We start from the raw sequence: 7,422 nt of genomic DNA on the forward strand, positions 1-7,422 counted from the left end.
ATATATTGAAATGATGTGGTTTTAATTTTTATTCTATTAATATGGTGTATTACAATGATTGATTTTTCTATGTTGAATCAACCCTGCATCCCTGGAAGAAATCCCACTAGTTTGTGGTATATAATCCTTCTAGTGTGCTACTAGATTTGGTTTTCTAGTATTTTGTTGAAACTTTTTGCCTCTATGTCATATAAGATATTGGTCTGTAGTTTTCCTGTGATGGCTTTGTCAGGTTTTGGCATCAGGGTGATGCTGGTCTCCTAGGATGAATCCTCTTCTAATTTTTGGAATAGGTTGTGAAGGATTCGTATTCATTCTTCTTTAGACATTTGGTAGAATTTGCCAATGAAGTCTTCTGGTCCTGGGCTTTTCTTCATGGAAAATGTTTTATTATTAATTCAATCTCTTTACATGTTAGAGACCTATTCAAATTTTTCCTTTCTTCTTGAGTTTTTCTAGGAATCTCTAAGGGTTTATATCTTTCTAAGAATTTCTCCATTTCATCTAGATTATCTAATTAGTTAGCATATAATTGCTCATATAATCATAATTATTTCTGAAGGTTGTTGGTAATGTCCCCTCTATCACTCCTGACATTAGTAATTTGAGTCTTCTCTCTTTTTATTTGGTTATTCTAGTTAGAGGTTTGTCAATTTCTTTACTATTTTCAAAGAACCAATTTTGGTTTCATTGATTTTTCTCTTATTCCACTCTTTATTTCATTTATTTACTCTTTCATTTTTATCATTTTTTCTTCTGCTTGCTGTAATTTAATTTGTTCTTCATTTTCTTTTTCCTTAATGTGTAAAGTTAGGTTATGAAATTTTGAGATCTTTCTTATTTCTTAATGTAGGCACTTACAGCTATAAATTTTGCTATAAGCACTGCTATCACTGCATCCCATAAGTTCTGGTATATTGTGTTTTTATTGTCAATAATCTCAAGGTATTTTACAATTTGCCTTTGCTGTTTCTTCTTTGGCCCACTGACTATTTAGGAGTGTGTTGTTTAATGTCCACATATCTGTGGATTTCCCAAATTTCTTTTTGTTATTTATTTCTAATTTTATTCCATGTTGGTCAGAGAACAACTTTACATGATTCAAATCCTTTTGAATCTATTGAGACTTATTTTACCATGGTCTTTAAGATGGTCGTTCCTGGAGAATGTTCCATGTGCACTTGAGAAGAACAAATATCCTTCTGCTGTTGGGAGGAATGTTCTACAGATGTCTCTTGTAGGGTCTTTTTTTTTTTTTTTTTTTTTGCGGTACGCGGGCCTCTCACAGTTGTGGCCTCTCCTGTTGCGGAGCACAGGCTCCGGATGCGCAGGCTCAGCGGCCATGGCTCACAGGCCCAGCCGCTCCATGGCACGTGGGATCTTCCCGGACCGGGGCACGAACCCGCGTCCCCTGCATCGGCAGGCGGACTCTCAACCACTGCGCACCAGGGAAGCCCAACCACCCCCCTTTTTATGAAGGATATTTTTTCTGATATAGAATTCTTAGTTGACAGGGTTTTTTTCTTCCAGCATTTAAAATATTTTGTCCCACTGCTTTCTAGCCTTCATGGTGCCTGATTAAAAATCATTGGTTAATCTTACTGAATCACTTCTCTTTTGTTACTCTCAAGATCCTTTCTTTGCTTTTGGTTTTCGACACTTTGATTATGATGTATCTAGTGGTGGACCTCTTTTAGTTTATCCCACTGGAGTTTGTTGAGCTCCTTGGATTACTGACTCTTTCTTCAGCCTGCTCAAATCTACCGTTTATTTCAGATGTTTCACTTTTTAACTCCAGAATTTCTATTTGGTTCTTTTTTTTATAATTCCTTCATCTTTATTGATATTGTTTTTGGTAAGACGTTGTCCTCATACTTTGGTTTCCTTTAGTTCTTTGTTATTTAAAATAGCTGATTTAGGGCTTCCCTGGTGGCGCAGTGGTTGAGAGTCCGCCTGCCGATGCAGGGGACACGGGTTCGTGCCCCGGTCCAGGAAGATGCCACATGCCGCGGAGCGGCTGGGCCCGTGAGCCATGGCCGCTGAGCCTGTGCGTCCGGAGCCTGTGCTCCGCAACGGGAGAGGCCACAACAGTGAGAGGCCTGTGTACCACAAAAAAATAAATAAATAAATAAAATAGCTGATTTAAACTTTAGTAAGTCCAACACCTGGGCTTCTTCAGGCATAGTTTCTATTAATTCCTTTTTTTCTTCTGTACAGGCCCTACTGTCTTGTTTCTTTGCAAGTTTTGGGTTGAAAATAAATAACTTGGGCTTCCCTGGTGGCGCAGTGGTTGAGAATCTGCCTGCCAATGCAGGGGACACGGGTTCGAGCCCTGGTCTGGGAAGATCCCACATGCCACGGAGCGACTGGGCCCGTGAGCCACAACTACTGAGCCTGTGTGTCTGGAGCCTGTGCTCCGCAACAAGAGAGGCCACGACAGTGAGAGGCCCGTGCACGGTGATGAAGAGTGGCCCCCGCTCGCCGCAACTAGAGAAAGCCCTCGCACAGAAACGAAGACCCTACACAGCCAAAAATATAAATAAATAAATGAATTAATTTTAAAAAAAAAAAAAAGAAAAGAAAAGAAATAACTTAAATAATATAATACGGCAACTCTGTAAATAAGATTCTCCCTAAGTGAGCAGACATTTCAGTGGCCGTAAATTTTATAAATATTAGCTCAGAAAAGTCATTAAACAAACAAACATAACAACCAAGAGCAAAGATGAAGCCTGGGAAGGGAGGGAGAATCTGACTCAAGGCCACTGTAGAGCTGGAGAGAGGCAGTCAGCCCAAGGCAAGTTAAAATGCCACAAACCTCACTTTTCTTACTGAGAGCCAGCTGTTTTTCTTGAGCAAATGCTCCCCAGATTGGTATAAGCCTTTTGTTAATTTCCAGAGTACTGAATGAGTTGATTATAACAATTTTTGCCAGTTTTCTCATTGGTTTTATGGAGGAGAAAATAATTGGAAGTGAGGACTCCATCATTTCTGGTGATATACCTCAAGAGATACTTTATGCCCACCACCCTGGTGGCACCAAGCATCAGAAAGGAAGGAGACCTCTGGGGATTTAAATTGGGGCGGGTACCTGCCTTGGGCAATGATCTGACACCATCTTCCAGGTTGGACAGCAAATGCCCAGCCTCCCAGTGGCTCCCCTTCCACCCAAGTGAGGCTCCTGCCCACATGTGCCACAAAGCAGGCATAAGAACGGTGCAGGCAGCATTGTAACAGCAAAAGCACAGAAGCAGTTCAGGCGCCCAGGAGAAGCTCAGCTGGTGAGTCAGCTGGAATATTTCCACCCTGGGTGTTATACAGCTGTCCAAAATGAACTACAGTGACAAACTCAGGTGAATGTTAGAAAGCGAGCATCAAGGGGAAATGTAAGCCCTGGAAGATTACGTAAGCATGACATCCTCTTCATAAAGTCACAAAGAGCTAAAATTCAAAAATAGACTTTGTTCAGAATACTTGTAGATAAATTATATAAAAGGGAAAGCAAGAGTATGACCAATCAGGATTCAGAACGATGATTACCTTAGAGGTGAGGGGGGTGGCGAGGGGGCAGGACAAAGGGACAGGGGACAACACAAAGCCGGTGTGAGTCATTGAAGGTTATCGTTTTTGTTTCACGAAAAGCAAGCAAAAGCAAACGTACAAATCAATATGGATTATGATTAATCTAATTCTGAGCACCTGAGGTCCATTTAGAAAATACACGTTTGAAAAAGGAATTCACAGAAGATTAAATACAAATGAGTGATAGACATTAAAATAAGCTAAAACGCAATAATAACTACAAAAATGCAGATTGAATTGGGATATTCTAACCAGCAATTTTGCTAAGAATAAAAAAAACTTTATGATACTTTAGTTTATCCACTGTAGATAAGACAGTAAAAAGGTACAATTAGTAAAAGGAAATTTAGCAACTTACCTCAAAAATTTAAATATCTGGGTATTTCCCTTGCGGTCCAGTGGTTAAGACCCCACGCTTCCAATGCAGGAGCCGTGGGTTCAATCCCTGATCAGGGAATTGAGATCCCACATGCCACACAGTGTGGCCAAAAAATAAAGGCATAATGTAAAAGAAATTAATATCTGCCTTCTTTCAGCTAATGGCTATGTTTGGGGAATTTACCCACAGATAAACTCACAGGACAACGTAAGAATATATACGTACATGGTTAGTCCCTGGAACATTCCTCGCAATAGCCCCAAACTGTAAACAATCTAAAACCAAGAGGGAATTGGCTAATAAATGATGGCACTGAGCAGGATGGAAGTTTCGGTCAGAGGGGGGTCGGCCCGTCCAAAGGCACAGGGAAGGCCAGTGGTGGGGGCAGGAAGTGGGGGAGGAGGAGGCCGTTTGTCATTTTCTGTTTGTCTAATGCCTGTGTACCCCTTGGAGCACAGCCCTCCTGAGACCAGGTTCTTTAATCCCAGTGCCTGGACATAGTAGGTGCTCAATAAAAAAATAATCAATACATAAACTGTGTCTGTTATTTAAAATAGGATTTAGTGGGACTTCCCTGGTGGTGCAGTGGTTAAGAATCTGCCTGGCAGTGCAGGGGACACGGGTTCGGGCCCTGGTCTGGGAGGACCCCACATGCCGTGGAGCAGCTAAGCCTGTGCGCCACAACTACTGCGCCCACGTGCCACAACTACTGAAGCCTGCACGCCTAGAGCCCGTGCTCCACAACAAGAGAAGGCACCGCAATGAGAAGCCCGCGCACCGCAACGAAGAGTAGCCCCCGCTTGCGGCGACTAGAGAAAGCCCGCGTGAAGCAACGAAGACCCAACGCAGCCAAAAATAAATAAATAAAATTAAAAAAAATAAATTAAAAAGATAAAAAAGGATTTAGTGGCCGATGTCCTGGTTGGTCCAGCGCAGCCCCCACCCCGCACCCCGACCACCAGCTCACCTTGTGCCCAGATGCAGAAGGGGAGTTGGGACTTGCCCACCTCGGCTCAGGACCCCGACCTGCACGTGTGGCTGCCCGGGCACATCGATGCTCTCATATAGGAGCACCCAGGCCGGGCCGGGCTGGAAGGGGCAGGAGTGATCCCTCCAGGGGCAGTGCCCTCTGCTGCCCACGTCCTACGGCTCCGAGAGGCCCCGGCGTCACTCGCCCCTGCGGCCGGCGGGGCTTCAGGCCAAGACGCGTCCCTGTCCCCACTTCCCTTTGCAGCTTCAGACCCAGCCGGACCCCCCGTCCGGGCAGATTCCAGAACCAGCCGTCGCTGGGGGAGGACACTGTGAGAAGCGGGGGTGGCTGCGGCAGCTATCCGCTGTGTTCCCAGCAAGCAGCGGCCTGTGCGGAGGACACGGAAGGCTGGGGCCGGAAACCAGAGCGCAGGAAGGGGGATAAAGGGGGCGGGCCTCAGGGCAGGCACCCACCGGAGGGCGTGGCACTGCTCCCGCTGAGCCTGGAGCTGAGCCTGGTCTCTAACCAGGACTTCTACCTCCAGAGAATCCTGGGGAGAAACCATGACATCTCCAAGGTGGGGCTGAGGTCTGGGCCTTCCCGGGGGCTTGGCTGCAGGGCACGTGCCCTGCCTCCGCCTGGGGTCTTTGACCTGTGACAGGATGCTGTCCCTGAGGCTCTCACCCCCAGCTGCAACGGCAGGCTGGGAGGGTAGAGGGGTCCCCGGAGGGCAGAGGGGTCCTTGAGAGGCAGAGGGGTCCTTGGGGGACAGAGGGGTCTCTGGGAGGGCAGAGGGGTCCCTGGTTGGGAGCCATACGCCCAGGGTCTGGCCCAGGAGGGAGGCACCAAGAAGTCCAGGATGCCCTACGGGCTCCCACACCCACCACAGCCTCTGTCTCCAGGTTTGGGGGACCTGGTATTCTATTTCCACGGCCGCAGACGACATGAGGCGGATAGAAGACGACGGGGATCTGAGGGTCTTCATGCAAAGTATCGAAAGCTTAGAAAATGGTGGCCTGCAGTTCAGCCTCCCCCTCGTGTGAGTGGCCCACATTCTCCAGAACTGGGGAGGACGGATGCCCCCCAACCCGTGTGGATCAGCTTCTGGCCATCTGGGGGTGCTGCATACGGCGCTGGGAGCACCGGGTGGGGGGCAGCAGAGTGTGAGGCTGGGGTAGGGGTGCAGAGGACATGGGGACGAGGCTGGAGGGATGGAAGGAGCTGGTCACACGGCTTCCGGGTGGAGTCCCGCTGCGGGCATCACCCCGCTGGTTTCCAGGTTGCATAACGAGTGGGTGGATGTGGCCATGGTCTGTGATAAAACGGGTAAGGGCGGGGAATACACCATCACCTGTGAGTGAACAGGGGTTCTGCCTTGTCTGACGGCCCCACCCCTAGTGAGCTCTGATTTAGGGCATTTTGTGAGACCTCTTGACTGCTGACCCCATAGTGAGAGGAGTGGGCCTGGCCTGTAAGGGCCTGGGCTCCCCCCCCCACCGCCCCCGCCCCCGCCCAGGGCCCCAGGGAGGCAGGAGAGCCAGCCTAGGGCTCGGGGAGGCGAGCCTGGGTGGGCCCTCGGGGGCGGCGGGGGTCTCCACCCACCCCTCCACCCACAAGGGTCTGTGCCCTTGGCCTCTGGGGGATGCGGGCACTGGTAGGGGCCAGGGCAAGGCTGAGCAGAGCTTCCACGCAGACTTGGGGTAGAACCTGCTGCAGGTCTCGGAGGCCGACTACCTGCAGTACGTGACCTTCCGCCTACGGAACTTCAGGAACGGGACGGAGACGCAAGTGCTGGCGCTCTACGGTACAGCCGCCGTCCGCGGGACAGGGCCGGGCCGGGCCCCGGGGCCCCTGCTCCGAACACAGCCCCGTCCCAGGGGGTGTCGACACGTACCGAGGTCCCCACGGCCAGGCTGCCCACAGCCCATCGTGTCTCAGGGTGGGTGTGGACCGGGCCCAGGTGCCTCCGCCGCCCCACCGGGCACCCGCCACGCTGTCCCCTCCCCACACGGTCCCAAATGGCCGGTGAGGGATCCTGACGCCAGCTGTTCTGTCCTCAGGACGGTTCCCAGAGCTGAAACCCAGCTTCCTGGACAGATTTGAAAAAATCTGCAAATCACATGGACTTGGCCCAGAAAATATCGTCAACCCCAGCAACACCGGTGGGCCTCACTGCCTTCCAGCCAGCAGCCTGGGCAAGAGAGAAGCTCCGGGGGCGTCCCCTCAGCCCGGCCTCAGCGGGAGCCCAGGGCCTGGGGCAGGACGGGGACCCCCGCGAGACCCCGTCTGAGAGCCCGGCTGTCTTCCCAGATCCTTGTAGAAAGCACAGGAGGTAGAGGAGCCCACCCAGGCCTTCGGTGCGTGAGCTCGGCTGCGGGTGGTCAGGCGGCCAGGGCGGCAGAGGAAGCCCGATGGAGGGTGGAGGCCGCTTCTCCAAGCCTGTCCCTCACCCTGCCCGCGGGCTTCTCCTGCCACGTAACAGGGAGCCTCC

Source organism: Phocoena phocoena, chromosome 6, assembly GCF_963924675.1.
Source record: "Phocoena phocoena chromosome 6, mPhoPho1.1, whole genome shotgun sequence".
NCBI classification, from domain to species: domain Eukaryota; kingdom Metazoa; phylum Chordata; class Mammalia; order Artiodactyla; family Phocoenidae; genus Phocoena; species Phocoena phocoena.